Source organism: Sciurus carolinensis, chromosome 2, assembly GCF_902686445.1.
Source record: "Sciurus carolinensis chromosome 2, mSciCar1.2, whole genome shotgun sequence".
In the NCBI taxonomy this organism is placed as follows: Eukaryota; Metazoa; Chordata; class Mammalia; order Rodentia; family Sciuridae; genus Sciurus; species Sciurus carolinensis.
Window position 1 is genome coordinate 137,599,902 of NC_062214.1, and position 23,928 is coordinate 137,623,829.

General features: G+C 36.0%; 1 pseudogene; it reads left to right on the top strand.

Moving 5' to 3' along the window:
- The first annotated feature begins 703 nt into the window (after positions 1–703).
- Positions 704–23,437, top strand: LOC124976573 (ADP/ATP translocase 2-like; annotated as a pseudogene).
- The last annotated feature ends 491 nt before the right edge of the window (positions 23,438–23,928 follow it).

The following is a 23,928-nucleotide window of genomic DNA, read 5'->3' on the forward strand; positions in this document are numbered from 1 at the left end:
CAGTTTGTGTGTCCTCCCCTTTTTTATGTTTTTAACTTCTTCTCTTCTCAATTGCACCTCAAGCAAATGCGTATTCCTACCTTCCTACCTGTTCCAGTCGCTGTTACAGATACAGAACTACCAGTACTACTATCTAGAGACAAGAGAGATTTTGGCATCACAGTGGCTGTGGTCACTGCAATAGTGGTTTCTGCAACAGCAGCACTAGCAACTGCCATACCTACAGCAACAGCAGTCAATCACTTGGCCGAAAATACAGCTACAGCCTTACAGACTCAAGAAGCTCTAAACAACCATTTTAAGGCAGGCATACTCCTTGTAAATCAAAGAGTGGACTTACTACAAGAACAAGTGGATATCTTGCAAGAACTTTTGGGACTGGGATGTGTTTATCCTTTAAGAGCAGTGTGTGTCACCCCTATTTCTTATAATAACCTTAGCTCTTAGCTATGTTATCTAAAAATCTCTCTGTCTACCTTACTGGCAATTGATCATCTACGTTTGATAATTTAACCAGTCAGCTACGAACTGAAATACTCAGTCAATGTCACCAGGGTTCAAGTTGCATCGGTATCCGAGATGTTCTCTTTGTTATCTAAAGCCCTGGGATTGACAAAACAGTGGGCTGGAACAGTAGCTGTTCTGGTTATTATCTGCTTAGGGATAGCCTATGTTATACGCAGCCAAATCAGAGCTCGTCAAGATGCCTGATGTCATCGACGGGCTATAGTACAGACTTTGACGCCATTGAGATAGGCACATCCCCCCAAGTATGGCTAAACAGGCTGGGCCAGTAGTCAAAGATGGGTAAGATCCGTGAAAATGCACACCAACCTAAGACAGGGTTCTGACGCCTGGAGGTCAGAATTCCAATGACGGGTAAGGATGTAATTTGCCATGGACAACTTAAGACAGGCATGGTCCCAAGTCATCTTTTCTTTATTTAAAGAATAAGGGGGAGATGTCAGGGGCGGGCTCTGAGGGCCCCAGAGCCGCACCATGGCCTGATCTCTAAGATGGCGCCTGGCAGCTTGCCAGACATAGCTGCACTCATATACAAGTTTTAGGAAGTAACTCTGGTTGGCTGTTGTACATGAGGCGATCCTGGTATCTGCCTGGAGACTGTTCCTTGATAGGCTGACTTTCCTGGTAGTCTACTCTCTGATAGGCTGATGTTCTCAATATAAGTCTGAGACTTGTGGAATAACCTCCTTTTTGGTTCCTGTGATCAAGAGGAGCGTAAACTTTGTGATTGTCCCCACGGGCGGTGGGCGATCATAATCGCATACAAAAACATATTAAAAAGATAGTGCACCATAATCAAGTGGGTTTCATCCCAGGGATGCAAGGTTGGTTCAACATCCGGAAATCAATAAATGTAATTCACCATATTAATAGACTTAAAGTTAAGAATCACGTGATTATTTCAATAGTTGCAGAAAAAGCATTTGATAAAATACAGCACCCCTTCATGCTCAAAACACTAGAAAAAATAGGGGTAGTGGGAACATTCCTTAACATTGTAAAGGCCATCTATGCTAAGCCCATGGCTAATATCATCCTAAATGGTGAAAAACTGAAAGCATTCTCCCTAAAAACTGGAACAAGGCAAGGATGCCCTCTTTCACCACTTCTATTCAATATCGTCCTTGAAACTCTAGCCAGAGCAATTAGACAGACCAAAGAAATTAAAGGGATATGAATAGGAAAAGAAGAACTCAAACTATCCCTATTTGCTGATGATATGATTATATACTTAGAGGAACCAGGAAATTCTACCAGAAAACTTTTAGAACTCATAAGTGAATTCAGTAAATAGCGGGATATAAGATCAATGCACATAAATCTAATGCATTTTTATACATAAGTGATGCATCTTTGAAAAGCATAATTAGGAAAACTACCCCATTCACAATAGCATCGAAAAAAATAAAATACTTGGGAATCAATCTCACAAAAGAGGTGAAAGACCTCTACAATGAGAACTACAGAACACTAAAGAAAGAAATTCAAGAAAACCTTAGAAGATGGAAAGATCTCCCATGTTCTTGGATAGGCAGAATTCATATTGTCAAAATGGCCATACTACCAAAAGTGCTATACAGATTCAATGAAATTCCAATTAAAATCCCAATGACGTACCTTGCAGAAATAGAGCAAGCAATTATGAAATTCATCTGGAAGAATAAAAAACCCAGAATAGCTAAAGCAATCCTTAGCAGAAAGAGTGAAGCAGGGGTATTGCAATACCAGATCTTCAACTCTACTACAAAGCAATAGTAACAAAAACGGCATGGTATTGGTACCAAAATAGAAAGGTAGGTCAATGGTGCAGAATAGAGGACATGGACACAAACCCAAATAAATACAATTTTCTCATACTAGACAAAGGGGCCAAAAATATGCAATGGAGAAAAGATAGCCTCTTCAACAAATGGTGCTGGGAGAATTGGAAATCCATATGCAACAAAATGAAAGTAAACCCATATCTCTCACCATGCACGAAAACTAAACTCAAAATGGATTAAGGACATTGGAATAAGACCAGAGACCCTGCCGATTATAGAAGAAAAAGTAGGTCCAAATCTTCACCTTGCTGGCTTAGGACCAGACTTCCTCAACAGGACTCCCATAGTACAAGAAATAAAAGCAAGAATCAATAACTGGGTTAGATTCAAACTAAAAAGCTTTCTCTCAGCAAAGGAAACTATCAGCAATGTGAACAGAGAGCCTACAGAGTGGGAGAATATCTTTGCCACTCATACTTCAGATAGAGGACTATTTTCCAGAATATATAAAGAACTCAAAAAACTCTACACCAAGAATACAAATAATCCAGTTGACAAATGGGCTAAGGAAATGAACAGACACTTAACACAGAAGAAGATCTACAAGCAATCAACAAACATATGGAAAAATGTTCAACATCTCTAGTAATAAGAGAAATGCAAATCAAAACCACCCTAAGATTCCATCTCACCCCAATTAGAAAGGTGATTATCAGGAATACAAGCAACAGCAGGTGTTGGCGAGGTATGGGATGAAAGGTACACTCATACATTGCTAGTGGGGCTGCAAATTAGTGCAGCCACTCTGGAAAACTGTATGGAGATTCCTCAGAAAGCTTGAAATGGAACCATCATTTGACCCAGCTATCCCACTCCTTGGCCTATACCCAAAGGACTTAAAATCAGCATACTACAGTGATGCAGCCACATCAGTGTTCATAACTGCTCAATTCACAATAGCCAGATTGTGGAACCAACCTAGATGCCCTTCAATTGATGAATGGATAAAGAAACTGTGGTATATATACGATGAAATATTACTCAGCCATAAAGAATGATAAAATTATGGCATTTGCAGGCAAATGGATGAAATTGGAGAATATCATGCTAAGTGAGATAAGCCAATCTCAAAAAACCAAAGGATGAATGATCTCACTGATAAGTGGATGATGACACATAATGTGGGGTGGGAGGTGTTAGTGTTAGGATTAGAGTTAGGGTTAGGGAGGGGGGCAAGAATGGAGGAAGGAAGGACTGTATAGAGGGAAAAGAGGGGTGGGAGGGGTGGGGGAAGGGAAAAAATTACAGAATGAATCAAACAACATTACCCTATGTAAATTTATGATTACACAAATGGTATGCCTTTACTCCATGTACAAACAGAGAAACAACATGTATCCCATTTGTTTACAATAAAATAAATAAATAAATAAATAAATAAATATGAAATTTGGGGTTGAGAGTTTTTCTTTTTCCTTTCAATACTTTAAATAAGTTGTTTTATTATCTTCTGGACTCTATTGTTTCTGATGAGAAATCAGTGATAATTCTCGTTCTTGTCTTCCTGTATATAAAGTGTCTTTTTTCTCTTTGACTACTTTAGAGATTTTATTTTTATCTTTGTTTGTCAGCATTTAGCTATAATGTGAATTGCTGTGGTTTTCCTTATATTTGTCCTACATGGGTTCATTAAAATTCTTATATGTTTAAATCAGTGTTTCTTTACATGTGGAGAGTTCATTATTTCTTCAAATTATTTTTTGCCCCAAATTATTCTCTTCTTCTGGGAATCAGTCATATGTTTGGCTGCTTGATAATGATGCATAGGTCTCTGAGTCTCTCTTTATTTTTTTCTTCAATATTTTTTCTCTCTGTTCTTCAATCAGGTCATTTTTATTGTTTTGTATGTAAGTTCAATAACTCTTTTAACTTTGATGATGTCAAGCTCATTAATTCTTTATTTCAGTTACTATATACTTCTCATTTCTAGCATTTCATTTTTAATGCCTTATTTCCACTTCTCTGCTATTTCTGATTTTATCACTTATTAACATCATATTTTTGAGTCCTTTACCACAATTTTCTTTTAATTATTTGTATGTCTTGCAGTTTTTTATTAAATATTAGACTTTGTAGATAACATATTGTAGAGATTCTAGATTCTAGATTCTCTGAAAAGGGTCGATTTTATTTTAAGGAGGCAGTTCACCTGTTCTCTTATGAATTATTAAATTGTTTACTGGCTTATTATTTAACTTGTGTAGACTTGGTGTTTCACATTGTTAACATAGATCTGTGGAAAGTCCAAGGCATTTCTCAATCTTCTAACTTGGCAGCACTCACTCTCCAAACTGTTTTCTATACAAAATTTGTTAAGGTTCGGCTTTAGATTTTGTTAGGGTGGGTCTAGAGGAGGTCTTTCTCTAGGGGCATTTTCCTTATTCCTATTTTGGAATTTGTGGTTTCTTAGCTGGATGTCAGAAGTTTTAATAAGATACTAATAAGGTACTAACTTTTTAATTATTTATTTTTAAAAAATTTTACAGACTGCATTTTGATTGATTGTAAACAAATTTGGGTACATCATTTCATTTCTGTGGTTGTACATGATGTAGATTCATACCATTTGTGCAATCATACATGAACATAGGGTAATGATGTCTGGCTCATTCCACCAATTTTCATTCCCCCCTCCCTCTCATTTCCCTTAACATAATCTAAAGATCCTCCATTCTTCTCTCACCCCCCATCCTCCTCCCCCATTATATATCATCCTCCACTTATCAGGGAAAACATTTGGCCTTTGATTTTTGGAGATTGGCTTATTTCACTTAGCATGATATTCTCCAATTCCATCCATTTATTTGCAAATGCCATAATATTATTCTTTGTTATGGCTGAATAATATTCCATTGTGTATATATACCACAGTTTCTTTATCCATTCATCTGTTGAAGGGCATCTAGGTTGGTTCCACAATCTAGCTATTGTGAACTGAGCTGCTACAAACATTGATGTGGCTGTGTTAACTATAGTTTGCTGATTTTAGGTCCTTTGGGTATAAACCCAGGAGTGGGATAACTGGGTCAAAATGTGGGTCCATTCCAAGTTTTCTGAGGATTCTCCATACTGCTTTCCACAGTGACTGCACCAATTTGCAACTTCACCAGCATTGTAAAAGAGTGCCTTTTCCCCACATCCACGCCAACATCTATTATTGTTTGTGTTCTTGATAATAGCCATTCTAATTGGGGTAAGATGAAATCTTAAAGTTGTTTTAATTTGCATTTCTCTAATTACTAGAGATGTTGAATACTTTGTCATATATTTATTAATTGCCTGTGTGTCTTCTTCTGTAAAGTGTCTGTCCAGTTCCTTGGCTAAGGTACTCATTTTAATGAAAATTGGAGTTAAGGTTTTTTTTCTCCTTCCTTTCAGTACTTTAAAGAAGTTGTTTTATTATCTTCTGGACTCTGCTGTTCCTGATGAGAAGTCAAACATTTTTGCTCAATGACAGGGCCAAAATTCTGACATTTTTTGTCACTGCTTTCCCCTAAGCACTGCTCATCCTCTAGTGCCTTGGTTCAACTTTTGGCTGCATAGTATCTACTATCTTTGAAGGTTTAGATTGTCTAATCCTACACATCTACAGCCAAGCTTTCAGTAATGGATTTTCAGGATGTCACCACATGGGGTTCTATGGTCCACCTTCTACATAGCTCTCTTCTTCCTGTGCCTTGCTCTGCATGTTACATCTGATTCAGCTAACCTGAACTCTAATATCTGATTTTTGCAGCTAAATAGAAGTACAAGACTCTGCTCAGACTCCAGATTTCTGTACAATGGTAAGGAAATTGTCTCTAAGCAAAAAGGTGGTACAATCTTGTAGCTCATGTAACTCACCTCTCTCAAGGATCTTATATTCCTTGTTATCCAGTGCCTGAAATCAGATGATTCACTTTTTTGTCTGGTTTTAGAGTTATTTGGCATAAGTCCAGTATTAGTTACCCAGCATGGTTGGAAGTAGAAGTTCAAGAACCACCTCATTACTTTAATAATACCTAAAATCACATTCTTAAATTAGGCAGAAGCATAGGCTCCATGGCACTTTCTATGAAATGTAATAAGATAATTTTCACCCATGTGGCAAAAACTCAAATTAAAGTTCATGTTAAATCATTTGTAGCTCAAAATCATATAAGGCACACTTATTGAAGTACCTCATGCAAACACATTCTTTCACAAGTTATTACATTATTTGCTGGACAGAATAGAAAGAAAGTAGGAGGAAGAGGCCAACCCATAGAATTACAATTTGTATACTACCCATTAACACTGTGATTTTGAGTCTTAATGTATATTTGCTATAACTCTGGGATAACTAGAGTAACCTCACTGAAAAATAAGGAAACCTAGGAGTGAGTGTATATTTGTATTTGCCTGAATTTTATCCTTTGAAAGATACTTTCTGAGATTAAACATCATTGTCCCAGTATTCCTGTAGAATCAATTTTCAAGTTTGACAACTGGGAAGACTTTGGAGGACTTCTGATTTCAGAAGGAGTTTTACTCCCATAATTTTATTGAATTCATCTAGAAAGAAAAAAAGCAGTGACAGAAGAAATATATGGGTAGTAAATAGCAGTTTTATTGTATTAAGGAAGGGAGAGGAGGTCTTTCAATCAAAAATTATATAAATACATATAAATTATATATACATATAAACATAAAAATAAATTATATATACATATAAATAAGTTTATATAATGTTTTAAATAAAGTGATTTGACAGAAGATTTAATAATGTTATAGACAAGGATAAAGGGCCCAGTTTTTAAGAGAGATGATTCTAGCTGAGGCAGAAAATCTTAGAAGGAAAGGAGTTTGTGATTGCTCTTTCTTTGAGTGACCTCAACAATATGTGAAAGAGGTTCGTTAGATAGGCAGTTAGAATTGTTTAACCTTTATATGTATGTACATATATATATATATATATGTGTGTGTGTTATATATAATGTCATGTGAATAATTGGTTTTCTTTCTCTGTAGAGCAATATTAAGATCTCAGTGATGCAATATAATTATACCTGTGGGTGAGACATCAAGGATGTAATGATTGTGAGCTGAGGAGGCCACAATGAAAAATGCTGGGGGGCAAGAATGGAGGAAGGAAGGACTGTATAGAGGGAAAAGAGGGGTGGGAGGGGTGGGAGGGAGGAAAAAATAACAGAATGAATCAAACAACATTACCCTATGTAAATTTATGATTACACAAATGGTATGCCTTTACGCCATGTACAAACAGAGAAACAACATGTATCCCATTTGTTTACAATAAAAATAAATTAGAAAAAAAAAGAAAAATGCTACTTTTTTAGGAAAGATCGAAAGATTCAAGAAGAGCACTTAACAAATGTGGTTCAGTATTACCTTTCAATATAAAGTCTTTGTCTGATATTCTACTTAACCTTTGACCTGGTGCCTCCAGTTGAGTTTTCCAGAACAATCTTCTCTCACAGGCAGAGAAGTGGAATGAAATGAAATATACCAGAGCCCAGATCCTTCTTTTTTATTCATTCTTCTTTCAGTTAGGAACCCTGTTTTGCTCTAGAGAAAAAAGAATAATCCCTTTAGGGTTGTTTTCCCCCTCTGGGCCAACACCAATACATCTCACTTCTCACTATTTTATATATTGATGCTCAAAAATTTATGATATCTTGGGTACTGAGAAGTCTGAAGAGGAAGTTTGTATTGGAACCCCATCTTCTATTGTTTCTGCTAGATAAGTCATTTTTCTTCCTAATTTTCCCTACTCCATATGCTTGTTTCCTGACTTTTCTTAGTTTCTTCTTTCCCTCTGCCCACTACTTCTACAGGCTGCCTTGGCCTGTTTAAATGGACTGACATACTGTCCTTCAGGACAATGCTCTTGTAATTAGTGGCATGTTATTGTTTTAAATGCAAAATATAGAGGAATTGCAGCACTAGTCACATTATTTCTGAGTTATATGAAATCTCTACCTCAAAGATTCCTTATTGGCAGCACTCACAATGTATTTCTTGGGCCTGCTCTTTGGTCTCTAGATTCTAGGAAAGCTTTTTATTTTCAGTTCCCCTCTCTCATGATCTGACCCTCCTTAGCCCTGCAGGGGTGAGGTGAACCCACTCCAAAATTTCTGTAACTTTCTGATGCAGAGAATTTTGGCTCTCTCTTAAGCTTGCCTTCTCTCATCCAGACTCTCCTGAGGTCTAACATCGCTCAATTAAAAACAAAACAAAACTCATTGGCTTCTTTCCCAAACAAAAGGGTGATTTTCTCTTCAAGAGAAATTCTGTCGCTCTTCTAGAGCAATGAACTAAAATGACTATCAGCCTAATTTTGTTTTCAGTTGTGGCCATAATTTCTTGAGAAATAAGTTTATATAATGTTTTAAATAAATTGATTTGACAGAAGATTTAATAATGTTATAGACAAGGATAGAGGGCCCAGTTTTTAAAAGAGATGATTCTAGCTGAGGCAGAAAAAATTTAGAAGAAAAGGAGTTTGTGATTGCTTTTCCTTTGAGTGACCTCAGCAATGTGTGAAAGAGGTTGGTTAGATAGGCAGCTGGAATCGTTTAACCTATGACTTCTCAAAACCTGGGAAATAAAGCTATCCCAAAGTTTTTTGAAACTGTGGGAAGAACCAGAGTTCAGAAAGAAGGGATGAGGTTTCAACTGAGAGTATGCAGGCTGAGAAGGAATTGGTGGCAATTTCTCATATTCTAGTAATGTAGCTGAGGCCCAGAGAAAAGAGAGGCTACTCTCAGAGACGGTCCCATTACCAGTGATATCTTAACTCAGGACAATGATAGCCCTGGGAAGGCAGAGGATGTTTTGAAGACTAAGGTTTATACTGCATGTCATCTATAACTTCCATTATTATATTACATTCTAAATTCTGTGTATTACATTGATTTTTAAAACTTTATGTTAAGAAGTCTTAGGGATTGTAATTATTACAAATATGTAAAGAAAATGTAACTACTTTTAGAGACAATCTCCTAACAAATCCTAACATTGCCTATTTTTATATTTTGTATGCACCACTTCATTTAAAAATAGATAAGAAACAGCACCTGACAATAAAAGGTTTGTAATAATGGTTTTGGAATAAAAATAAAAATAAAAAACTTTTGTTCTAGTGAGGATAAGCTTCAATAGCTTCAATAAGTCTTCTGATAGTTCCTGATTTGCTCTCATTTCTTACAACATTAATGAAATTTTCCACTTACATCTTCACTGTCTTGCATTGTTAGCTGAATAATTTTCCTGCATATTTCTACAGTGTGATAAATTAAAAAGTCAATCAAAGCTCTTAAAATATATAAGAAAAAACCTTTGTTCTTAGCATATGTGTAGTCTGATTGCCTTGAGACTTTTCTGGAACATATCACAAGATAAAATGAAGTATGACTATTATCTTTTCAGCTCAGGTCTTTTCATATTGGTAAAAAGTAGGCAAAGAGATACCAATGTTGTGATTGTCTTTGGGTGGTAGGATTGCCAGTGATTTTTCTTTTTCTTTTTTTCTATTGTTTTTAAAATTTTCCACATTGACCATTGATTAGTTAGACAATAAAACCATAAAAGTACTATAAGAAAATGTTAGTATTTTTGTAATCCTTTGTTTGGGAAGGTTTCTGTAAACATAACAGTAAAATCAGAAACCATATTAGACTATATCTACAGTATTAAAATTCAGAATGGTAAATGATCCATAAAGTTAGCTTATAACAACAAATTTTATGGTAATATTTATAACATATGACAAAAGTTAATTAACAAATAGCTACTATAAATCAAGAAATAAGATGAACAACCCAAAAGAAAAATGCTAAAAAACAGGGGTAGACATTTACCAAAAGAAATGCAAATGCTCTCATGTAGATATGTATATATATATTCACACTGACAAATCAATGAATGTAGAATAACATTCCAAGATAGTACTTTTATCCTCTAAATTGACAAACATGTAAATCAGTGAAAATATCTTGTGTTGACAAAATATGGAATAAAACACACTCTTAATATACTGTTGTTGGAGTATAAGTTGTTTTTCATAGAGAATAATATGACATCATATATCTAAATTAAAATGTTCATAACCTTTGACTCAGTAACTCTGTTTATGAATTGATCCTGTGGAGGAAATTTTACTAAATTTGCCATGAATGCTGCTAATGCTGTCCAACCTATGCTGTTCTTTTCTCCCTTGTATGTGCCTGGACTTGCATATACAATAGAGCCATGTAACTAGTTTTTCCCAATAGAATATGGATGGGAGTGATATGGGTCACCTCCAGTCTGAGGTGACTGTGAATGGTGGAGGGGTAGACCTTCTCTATGCCTTCTTGATTTTTCCCAACCATGGACAGAATGCAGAGAACAAGGCAAGAACCAAAATAAAAGTGGAATCACAAGATGAAGGAGCCTGAGTCCTTGACTAAGTGGGGCAGAACCTACCACCACTATAGCTTGATAACCTGTATTGGACAGTGGTTTGATCAAGCAATAAGCTGTTTCATCTTAGAAAACTGAGATGTTAAGATTGGTTGTCATAGCAAATCTGATATATATACAAATATATATATATATATATATATATATATATATGTATACTCATATTGGTTGTAATGGTTAACTTTAGGTGTTAACTTGACTGGATAAGTTAGCAAAGCATTATTTCTGGGTATGTCTATGAGGATATTTCTGGAATAGATGAGCACTGGAATCAGTGGACTAAGGAAGATCCTCTCTCATCAAGGTGGGCAGGCACCAGCCTGAGGAACCAGATAGAGGCAGAGGAAAGGCAAACAGGCATTTTTTTCTCTCTTTCTTTCCTGGAGCTGAGACATTTTTCTCCTGCACTTTGACTTCAGAACTCCAGGTTTTGAGGCTTTCACCTCCAAGACTTGCACCAGTGACCCTCTGGTTCTTAAGCCTTTAGCTTAACACTGAGAGTTATACCATCAACTTCCCTGGTTCTGAGACCTTCGGACTTGAACTGAGCCATGCTACCAGCCCCCATGGTTCTCCAGCTTGCAGGTGACCCATTGTCAGACTTCTCAGTCTTCATAACAACAAGAGTCAATTACCCTAATAATTCTCCTCTCATATATCTATCTTATTGGTTCTACCCTTCTGGAGACCCCTCATTGTATGTGTATACTGATACACTTCTGTTGAAAAACAGTCATTACAGTAAGGAATTTAAAATAACTAAATGTCCACTAATGGGTTAATACATAGAACAGTAGCAAGTCTAATTTTAGAAAATTATGTATGTAGTTTTATAGGTAGGCAGAAATAGCAAAGAAGATAACAAAGAATGTTAGTAGTATTATCACTGTAGAGTAAGACTGTTGGAAATATGCATTTTCTGCCAATTATTTGAGTCTTTATTATTTTGTAATCACTAAAAATAACAGTTAATTAAAAATGACACATGTATTCAATTTGGTGACTTGTTTCCTTGAATATTTTCTGGAATAGGAATTAACAAAACATATAGTTAATAATTGTTTTGTATAGAAGTGAATAGTGCACCAAAACAACAAAAAAGGCCAGACAGTTTGCAGTCAGCTCTCACTTCATAATGGGGATATGTTCTGAGAAATGCATCATTAGGCATTTTCATTATGTGAACATTGTAGAATATACCTACATAAGCCTACATAATATAGCCTACTATACACCTACTATACACCTAAGCTGCTATATGGTGTTACACACACACACACACACACACACACACACACACACACACTAAAAACCTATTTCTTTTAGGGCAAAATGAATAAAACAACACTAGATTAAATCGAGCACAAGAGAAAATCGTGTAATCAAAAGATGCAGTAAATACAACATGTATGAGACTGCTGCCAGTGTAAACTTTTTGTTTTCATAGGTAAAAGATATGCACTCTAAAATCATGATTAAAAATATAGTAAGCACATAAACCAGTAACATAGTTGTTTACTGTCATGACTGAGTATTATGCATGTTTCTTAACTGTGTGTGCTATACTTCAATATGACTGGTGGTAGGTTTGTTTACACCAGCATCACCATAAACATATGACTCTGCATTGTGCTATGATGTGATGGTGGTTTTGATATCATTAGGAATTTGTCAGCTCCATTATAATCTTATGGGACCATTGTTGTATATGCAATTCATCACTGACCAAAGCATTGTTATATGGTGCATGACTATGTGCTTATCTTATCAGAAGGATAATAGTGCTTATCTTGAGTGGTGGAATGATAGATGAATTTTATTATTTTTGCTTTGTGCTTTTCTGTCTTCAAATGTTCTGTATGAAGCATGTAATACTTTTGTAATTAGGCTGAAAGCTATGGTGTAAATGTTGCAAATGTAAGCAGAAAATGAGAAAACTTTCAAATAAGACTACCCTCCTCTCAGTGCTAACCTCTCTTAAACCAAGGTTGCATCCTTCAAAAATATAAACATTAACTTAACCTTCAGGAGCCCTTGTATGGTTATATTTATTCCAACTCCTGCCTGCTAAAATAATCTTTAAACCAAAATGATAGATTAGACTCCCAGATAAACAAATAAACCTAGCCAAATCTGATTCTGGAAGAAGTGATTCTTTTAAGAATCTAGGAACCCTCTTTGCTTAATGCATCACCATGATGTGGCTTTTACCAAGAGTGAGAAGACAGAAGACTATTATAGTTATTGTACTCTGTTGAGAGTTGCTAGTTTATTGTGCCTAATCTGAAAAATAAAGCAAATAGACATTTCATAGACAGAACCTAAAAAGCAAACTGTCATCTCCTGGGTTCATCAGTGTGAATGGTAAAATGAGTAGTTAGTTAAAACAGTTTTCTGTGAAAACATGAAGCCATATACATGACTATGATTCTACTTGAGAACCCCCAGTAAATGCAAGGGAGCTCAATTATTTTCACTGTAGAACATTTAAGAGTAGAGGGAATGAAACAGGGGAGGAAGGAGAGGAAGGAAAGAGAAATTACTAGGCAATGAATTAGAGAAAATTGTATTCCATGCTTTTATAATTGTGTCAAAATGGATACTAATATTATGTATAATTAAAAAGAACCAACAAAAAAGAATAGGTATGCTTATTTTAGAACTTAAATCAATGGACTCATACAATGAATATTCTTATATAAGGCAGAAGGCTTTTTCTCTGTATGCTTTGGAGATTAATCCCTGTTGTTGAGTATATCAATAATTTGTTGCCTTATTGCCAAGTAGTATTTCCATTGGGTAAAAATACATGACAATTTATTGGTCCATTCTGCTATTGGAAAATACTTGGGCTATTTTAGTTGTGGACTGTCATGAATAAAGCTGCTATAAGTTTTCTTGCATAAGTCTTTGTGTGAACATGTTTTCATTTTTTTCTTGAGTATTTAAGAATGGAATTGCTGAGTAATAGGGTAGGTATGTGTTGAACTTTATAAGAAATGTTTTTATAAAATGCTTGTGCTATTTTATATTCTTCATAATCAGTGTATGAAAATTGCAGTTATACTAATATGATATTTAGTGTTATTGGTCCTCTTTAATTTTAGTTATTTTGAAAGATATATACTAGCTTTTCCGCGCAAACGCCGAGAGTGGAAGGTGTTTCGCAATGGCGATCGGGTGGCAGAAGAGCTCGCGGGCCCGTTGCCGGGTTCTTCGAGGTGCAACATCCAGTGGGTTTTGAAGATGTATGGAGGTCATTGGAACAAAAGTTTTCCAAAACCTTGTCATAGAAGATGACTGCAGAAAACTAGGATCACATTTGACATGTAACACGGTACCTGTCGGTGAATGCTCCGGTCCTTTTGCTCTGGTATTCAGAAATACATCTTTTCCTCAAAGGTGTGGCATACAACATTGTGGAAGGAAAAAATGAAGAGTTTTTCAAGAAAAGGAATAGCAAACTGAAAATTTTATTTGATATTGATAAACAATAATTATGTGGAAAAATACATGCTTGACGATTTTTAATTGCTGTGGACAATAAATTGTTAAAACATCAAAAAAAAAAAAAAAGAAAGATATATACTATATTTCATTTATTTGAATCTGTATTTCCTAGGCTGATGGTTTTCAAACTTTAGTATACTTACTATACAGGTGATAATCTTGTTAGAATATGGACTTCTGGGCCCAACTAGGACTTATTTATTTATTTACTTACTGACATTTTAATTTTTATTTATTGACTTTGGCAACCCAAAATCTAACACAGTTTGACTTTAGTAGACCTGGTGGTGTGGAGAGTGTAGATATCTGTCTATTAACATGCTTCCCTAGAGATTCTGGCAAGTGTGGGTCATAGACTCCATCTGAGCAATAGGCCCTCTGGTAGTTGTAAAGTATTTGGTATCTAATATTCCCTCCTGGTAACTAGAATTGGTTTAATTTCTTCTGGTTTAAGTAGTTGGACATTTTTCTCGCTTAATAAAACATTTATTTGGTTGTGAATGTTCTAATTTTTTTAAAAACTTTAGTAGTTCAATTGTGAATACTTTTGTCTAGTATACAGCAAGAGAATCTAGGGTTTCTAAACCAGAGCCCAAAAGAAATATGGTTTGAGAAACAATGCTAAAAGATCTTATTTTCAGGAATCTATGATAGTACGTTATTCTCCAAAATTACGTTATGGGTCAGAGACGGAGAAAAGAATTAATCTTATTTTATTTTCACTAGTGCACTCATGTATTTGCTAGTTCTATGTTACATCAATATTGTTTGTATGTGCTCCGGTGAATGAAATATAACCTGAAACAGCTTGATAACTATTGGAAAATATTGGTAGGGAAAATATTGGAAATGCATGAGCATTTTTATTATTGCTGCATTGGGTGCTAAGAGTGAAGGAAAAAAGGACAAAGTTGCTAGTAACCTAAAGTGACAATAATACCATGTTATACAGAGGCCAGGGCCAAAGGAAATACATGAACAATGAAAATAATAAAAATGGTAATATTGAATTTATTCAGTTTCTTTTTTCAAGAACTCAAAGACATTTATAAGTGATGGCTCATTAAATCTTGCAGCATCTCTAAGTTAGGTTGCAGAGGGAATGATACCACATTTTTTCCAGTGGAAAATTAAAGGATGTAACCTTTAATTCAAGGATAGGTATGAGGGATAGAACCAAAGATAAGAATACAAAGATGGCCCCAGAGTTCACAACTCCACTTCTGTGTTCCAGTTACCACATCCTGCTTTGTAAATTCCATCAGTCCTAGGGCACATCTTGGGTTGCAAATTATGGATCATATTGAACACAGAGATGGGGTTCTTAGATTCAGCTGAGCACAGGTGAACAATAGCACTGGTCTATCACTGAAGAATGTTGACAGACAGAGTTCTTCTATTGAATTATATAGTTCATATTTCTTTTTTCTTTAAACAAGCTCTGATAAAGAGGAAAGAGTACTACTTAGGGAGAGCAAAGCAGAAGCAATCTCATTTCAATTCTCAAGGCTTTACAGATAAGTATCTTAATTAAACACAAAACTCAAACTCACTATTTCTACCTTGAGTGATTTTTTTTCTTCCATCTGCCCTGAACATGTGGGTGTCTCATTAAGGATGTGTCTGTCCTGGCTGGTAAACTGATCCCCTGAAGGCAGAATGTCATCACAAGCTGCCTTTGCTATAGCTCTTAATTTGCTTCTTGGAAACTCATCCACTCCTGCACATTGCAATTCTAGACTGATTAGAGCTAGACATTACACTGAGAGTTGTCTCCTGGTCTCTGAAAAGAGAAACCCCTTCAGTTATTTGGTTTCAGATCTACTATATTATAGGCAACTAAGGATATATTTGCCAATTCTTCAAACCCCATTTAACACATGGGGAAATTGGGTCGTTTAAAGATGAATGTGTTCTCTCCCATTTGAAAATCTTTACAGTTCTTCTTCTAGTAGGAATCTTTAGTTCTTTTTTCTTACTTCACTTCTATAATTTTTGTCACCTTGACTATTCTTACCTTTTCTTGTATTAAAGTAATTCTATTTATTCTTTTGATTAAGCCACTTTTTCAACCAAGTTTTGGAGATATCACTTTAGCTCTAGACCATCTTATTTCCCTTCCCAAATAGGAATAGAAACATTGGCTCTCCATCTTCATTATAAAGTCTTTCAGTCCCTTTGTTTTTTCTCATTCTTTAATCATCTTTGTTGCTCAGTATTGAAACTCTTCCAGTTTCTCCTGACCCCTTAGGATAAAGAGACCAGACAGAGATTGTGCCTCTCTTGTCATGGTCTGGTTTTCAACCTTATAATTAGCATTGATTTTGGATCAGAGATCACCATATGTACAGTCAATTAACCTAAAAAAAAAAAAGGAAAATGTTTGCTTAATATACAGCTTTGCACCTTCTACTTCATCTCACTTTAATTTCAACTCACTGCCTACTGGTCATTAACCCTTCAGAAGGAACACTGAGTCAGAGCTTTCATGCTCAATTATCTTTGATTTTCAACCTAAAATGAGCCATTTACTGAACAAATGGGGAGGGAAACACTAAAATCAAAAGCTATTAAAGAATTATAGACTTAAGGAGTCACACAGTACCTGCGCATTTTGCTCTGTAGTCGAGGAACCTATAAAATTGTGCACACATTAGGAGAAAAGTTTCCACCCAGCATGCATTGATTTAATGGCATAACATCCAGTAATGTAAAGTATGGACCTTGATTCTTAGGGTACATTTTGTTGTTATCCTCTCCTTCTTAATAGGACAGGGTTTAAAAATATGCTACTGTGCATACACAATAGCTGCTTTTCAATTATGCTTTTATCTGTTCAGAAATTATTCACTCAGGAAAGAGATTAAAATAAATGCATAACAACTTTTTAGAATTGCTAATCCAAGTAAACCTCTCTGAGAAAATTCAGCCTTTGAAAAAGTCATGTCAAATCTTGACATAAACAATAAACACTAATAAAATTTATTTCTTCCTGCAATGGACAATGATGAAAATGAGATAAGAGTATGAATTTTTCACACTTAGGAAGCCAGGTTGGTGCTGGGAGAAGCCAGTATGTATTACTGCTTTTATATGGTACCAAATAAAGGTTGAATTCATGTGTGCTTCAAACCAAAACAGGGATCAAATCAGGTTGATGTCTTTCATCCTTAATAGGATGGGAAGCAAAATGTGCACAGGATAGGGCTGTTGAAAAGAAGTTCAGTGAGTCCTAAAGTTGCATTGAATCCTGCCTCTGCCTTGTGGCCTTGGATGGGATAGAGAAGAATGGAGAGGAAGGGGATACTTTGTGTCAGGAATAATACTGGAAGCTTTACTTGCCTTATCTCATACCAACCTTGACTTCCTTTTATTTTGTTTGTTTCAAAGGAAGAGACAAAAAACTCCAAGGTGGAATGATTTTTCCGATAAGTGGATGATGATACATGATGGGGCAGGGGGGAGGGGTTAAGGAAAAAATGGAGGAAGGATGGATTATGTAGAGGGAAATGTATGGGGAGTGGGTGGGGGGAAGGTAGATAATAGAATGGGACAAACATCATTACCCTACAAACATGTATGATTACACAACAGTGTGACTGACTCTACTTCGTGAGCAACCAGAGAAATGAAAGTTGTACCCCATTTGTGTACAAAGAATCAAATAATAATAATAATAAAAAAGGAAGAGACACAATCTCAAAGAACTTACAAATTTTTCAGAATTCCTTAGCAGAAAACCCTTTGCTTTGCTAGGGCTAAAATAAGCAGACTTTGACTTTTCATCAGGTTCTTTTTTTTCCTCCACTTAATTTTTTGCTCCTCTCCTGCTTGCTCTCTCCATCTTCTGTCAGGGCCTCCAGGCTTTGACTAAGGGAATCTCTAGCCAGACTTATTCAGTGGTCAGTTAAAGTTCTAGCTGTAAAACCTAGACTAGGATTCCTAATGTCTTCTCTAGCCCTTGCCCTGGTTGTTCCTAAAACTTAGACTACTCCCAGATTTTCCTCTTCTGATACTTCCTCGTCCTGATTAATTTTAGGAACCAATCTGATAGTCGTGGCTTTATACAAAAGGAACTTCCCTGAAAAAACTTGGTGTTACCTACTTTTGCGAATCTTTAAGAGTGAACTCACATTAACATTTTATCCTGAACTCTTTTGTACTGTTACTGGTATCAACCCTGAACGTCAATTTTGGTGTGGGGGAGAAGTACAGGGAATGGTATAATTTGCTACATGTTGTTCTTTTCTTATAAAAGAACTTTGCCTGAGCCCACTCATCTGCTTATAGAATCTAAGCCAAATTATTTTCCCCTGGGATACCATACCATGCGAATCTGTTACAGTGCCACTCAAACCCATGTCTTCTAGAATAGGAGTTCTCAAAATTTAGTGTGTGTAAGAATACAAAGGTTTTGTAATGTAGCAAATGTGGAGATTTTAAATAGGTGGTTGCAAATTCTTTGACACACCTGCCATGGATAGATGGATTTTATGACATTTCTCCTTCAACTGGAATTTTGACAACCAATAGAACATGCAGCAAGTGGTGATCTTTGACTTTGGAGGCTTATTAAAACTTGGGTAACTAGGCCCCAACCCAAGGTTTTTATTTAATTGATCTGTTATGGAGCCTAAGAATCTGTTTTCCTAGAAAGTTCTCAGATGCTAATGCTGCTACTGGTCCAAGATCACTCTTTGAGATCTACTGTTCTACCTAAACAACCTACCTGCAAGTCCTCAGCTCAAAAACAATACTAGATCCTTCTTTGGGAAGGAGTAGCCACTGATTTGTCCAGAGGTAAACATCTGATAGAGGAAGTAGATAATAAGCAACAAGAGGAAACAGAAGTCAAGAGAAATTGTGGGGAGGGGAGTGGGGCAGGGGCAAGGAGAGGAGAACATGAGCTCTCAAGTTCACAGGTTATAACAACAATGCAGTGCTCTCTAGGGTGGCCTCCAGTGATTATTTTTATGAACATCTTTGCAGATAGTCTCAGGGTCTTTTTGGAACAAAATGGACCTGCCCTACATAGGAATAATAATTATGGTCATTTTTCAGGATGACAGGGTGAGCTCTATGAACTGCGTATAGTTGGAACTATTAGAATCTACCCAGGGATGGAGTTGAGGTTCTGTAGGAAATATTTTTAAACTTCTTGTTCTCAATTACAGTAATTGGTGAGGCAAAGGCAAGGCATTGGATATAGATATTTGAAACTGATTTCCTTACTAGAAACTAAAGGCACTGTGAAGGTGTGAACTGGAGCTTCTTTATCCATCTACAATTTCCATCAGCATCTCTAAGCCACACTTACTAGATATACATTCTAAATAAAATAGTCTCTTACTGGGCAAATGTTCACCTCAGATTTATTCAGACTTTAGCTCCTAGGCCCTTCCTCTTTGTAAATCCTATAGTTGTCACTCTTGGAACTGATGTTACCACTTCTTGAATATTAAGATGCACTCAAATAGTTAGAGGGGGAAAGGTGAAACAGAAGACACCTTCTATTGACCTAGCCTTTTGTTGTTGTTGTTGTTATTGTTTTATGTTGACAAACATGATGGCAGAGATGCTGGGTTTTCTGGAAGAAGCATTTCAGTGTCTATCACTCATTTGGGGGTATCAAGGAGATTGTGGCAGTGGTGGCAATGGTCCTGTTTATTGGATTACAGCTACGGCAGGGTGCACGGGTCTCCTGATATTTCACATGCATCAGTTCTGTGGTGATGTTCTGCAGATCATTCCTGGGCCCAGCCTAGAGTCTACTCTTTCAAACCTTCTCAATTTTGGAAGTTTTTATTCCATGTATTAAATGTCTTTCTGCCAGATATGGATAGAGAGAATTCTATCCCGTGACTCTTGATGAAGAAGACTTAAATCTCAAGCAATAATGAAAGGTTAAATATCCTGTAGTACATCCCTCCGATGAAACATCTTTGCATCACTTTGATGGAACATCTTGTGGTACTAAAAATAACATTTTGGAAGGAAATGTAATGACATGGATACTTATCTCACTGAAAAGAGAAGAAAAAGACTTTAAAAATCTGCTGATAAAACATGACCTCAAAGTCCAGAGGAAATGGCTTCTCAAATGTTGGTAGTAGTTACCTCTAGATAATGGTAATTTGAATGATTATGTATTTGTTATACTTTCCTTTTTTGTCCAAAGTTTTATAACAAACTTCATTACTTATGGAACAACAGGAAATAAAAATAATAAATGCCAGGGATTTTTTTAGAGAAAACATTGGTTAGTTCATAACGTTATGTATTTTTTAAATGTTGAATCCAATTGTTGGGTAAGCTTATTCAAAAGCCATTAAATTGGAACTTTCTGTATACGAGTCTTATAGCAACCAACTTTACTTTCTCTACTGATTTATTCATTGTATTTCACATGATGTGCTTACTAGTACCATGCTACAATACACTTCGCTACTATATTAAAATGGATATTGATTGGTGCCCTAAAAGAATTTGTATCAATATATTACTCAAAAGCATTCTCTTTTACTGCCTATGTAAAGAATATTTAAAATGGAGGTACAAGGTAACAGATAATAAAAGGTATTTTCATTCAACTTTGTAAAGATAAAATCAGTTGACACCCCTAGTTAAATCAATGTCATATCCTTGATATACAGGCTAACTTCATTTGGAAGGGAATAATTATGTTCAGAGAACCCATTTATTCCTAATCTTAGCTTTCAAGTATTGTGATTATGTGTGTTAAACTAGATATTAAAGTTTTGATTATTGTGATCAGAGTATCTTAGTTTTAATCTTAAACATTTGTCATGCTCTTTACTGTTCTCCATTTAAACATTTTCAAGAGATGAAAACTCACCCTGTTGAATATCAACCAAGGAGAATGTTCTAGCTTCTTGGAAATTTGTTTCCATTTCAATTATAAGCAGTATTTCCATATCTACATTTTATTTCTTATTCCACTGGTTTGGCTTATTTCTTTCTGGTCTAACTTTAATATTGATAGACAACAATGGATGAAATGCACCTTTTTTTGGTGGTGGTGGGGTACTAGGGATTGAACTCAGGGGCACTCAATCACTAAGCCATATACCCAGCCCTATTTTGTATTTTACTTAGAGTCAGGGTCTCACTGACTTGCTTAGTGCCTTGCTTTTGCTGAAGCTGACTTTCAACTTGAGGTTCTCCTGTCTCAGACTCCTGAGCTACTGGGACTACAGGTGGGCGCCACTGCGCTGGGCTGAAATGTACATTTTTAATAGTTGAAGTCATTGTTGAATTACCCATTGATCTTCCATTCTCCCTCCAGGCAGGAAATATTGGTTTCTGCTGTGAGTTTTTTCACATTCTCCCCACTACCATTTCTTTGACAGTCCACAGGGCTTGCCACTGTTGTAGCCAGTCTCAGTATAGAAATAAATGAATGTATAATGTAAGAGGTTCCTTTTATCTGTCAGTGTTCCAGGAGGACATGGCAAAATAGCTCAGTGTTCTCTATGGATTAAGAAAGGAAGAGTAAATGATGGTAGCCTCATCTTTGTCTTCTTCCCTGGACATGAAATGAGGCAAGGAATATGCAGAGGGAAAAAATAAGAAGGTTATTTCCAAATAGACCAGAAAAAGAAATATCTTTGAAAAGATAGAGGAGAGGAAATGAAACTAAGTCAGCTATGCAGATATTTTACCAAGTAAGTTATTTATAATTAACCATGGTTATCTTATATTGAGAAATTTGGGCCCTGTAAACATGTCTATTACCAGAGTTTACTGTTCTCCCTCGTGGAAACTTAATTTCTTTTTTTTTTTTTCATTAGTTTTTCATCTGTATTATGGTTATCATATTAATATATTAATATTAAAGTCCACACAGTAACTATCCATAGTACAGTACCTATAACTAATGTAATAATATTATTATAATAATAATATAGTACCTAAAACTAAACTAGTATAGTATCTAAAACTAATATAATACAGACATTACATTAGTAGTAAAGGGTACAAAGAACATATTTTATTAGTTTAAGATGCTAGAATATGCATTTATACTGGTTTTTAAGGGCAGGTAATATTACTTTAAGATGTTATAGTATGGATAAAACATTAATATTAAATGCATAGTGGATATAGTATATTACTTTTAGATGCTATGACATGGAAATCACACTAACTTTGTAGGCCACAGGAAAGTTATATTAATAGTTATAGGCCACAGTATGGATCTTATGTTAATATGAAAGACCAAGTTGGAGTCACCCACCTCCGCTTCTTCCAACATGACAGATCCACTGTGTCTTTCATCAAGGACTTCCTGCTAGTGGAGTGGACACAGCCATGTACAAGAACATGACAGTGCCCAAGCAAATCATCAAGCAAGCAAATCACTGCAGCTAAGCAGCACAAGGGCATTATGGACCCTGTGGATCATATCCTCAGGGAGCTGGGAGTCCTGTACTTCTGGCATGTTGCCTGGCCAATGTCATCATATACTTCCCCACCCAGGCTGTCAAATTTCCTTCAAAGAAAAACACAAGCAGGTCTTCCTGGGTGGTGTGGAAAAGAGGACCCAGTATTGTAATACTTTGCAGGGAACCTGGCATCAGGTGGTGCTGCAGAATCCACATCCTTGTGTTGTGTGCATCCTGTTGATTTTGCCCAAACCTCTCTAGCAGCTGATGTAGAGAAAGTTGGAGCTGAAAGAGAATTCAAAGGCCTGCATGACTGACTGGTTAACATCTACAAATCTAATAGGATTGAGGGTCTGTACCAAGGCTTTGATGTGTCTGTGCAGAGCACTATCATTAACTGAGATGTCTACTTTGGTATCTGTGATCCTTCAAGGGAAATGCTTCCAGATCCCAAGAATACTCACATCTTTATCAGTTGGATGACCATAGTCTGTCACTGCCATTGCTGTATGACTCCCTATCCATTTGATACTGTTCGCCACTGCATGATCATGCAGTTGGAGTGCAAAGGAACTGACATCATGTCCAAAGACAAGCTTCACTGCTGGAGGAAGATTGTTTGTGATGAAGGAGGCAAAGGTTCTTCAAGGGCACATAGTCAAATATTCTCAAAGGCACAGTGTTGCTTTTGTACTTGTCTCCTATGATGAAATAAAGAAGTTCACATAAGTTATTTTCTGGAATTTTTTTCCTCTGTGAACAGGCATGTTGTGTTATATAACATGTCTTGGGCATTCTGAACACTCTTGGCTGCTTATCAATGTCAACTATGTAGTTTTTGAAAATGGAAATAAATAATATTCATCTGACCAGTTTTCTCTTAAAGACATACTAATAATGATGATGATGTAACTCAATGATATTTTATATGCATATTTTTAGTTATAGATGGACACAATATCTTCACTTTCTCTTCATGAGTTGCTGAAGACTGAACCCAGGGCTGCACATGTGCTATGCGAGTGTTCTACCACTGAGCCACAACTCCAGCGTAGAATCGTATTATTTTTCAGTCACTTCAGATAACAAATTTGGACAACTGAAAGTATCTGAAAGGCCCTCCTCAACATTGTTAAGGTCATTGGAACAAGGAAGGTCTGAGAAACTGTTCACCCACAAAGAGAAGTCTATAGGGACAGGAACTGAATGTCATTTGGGAT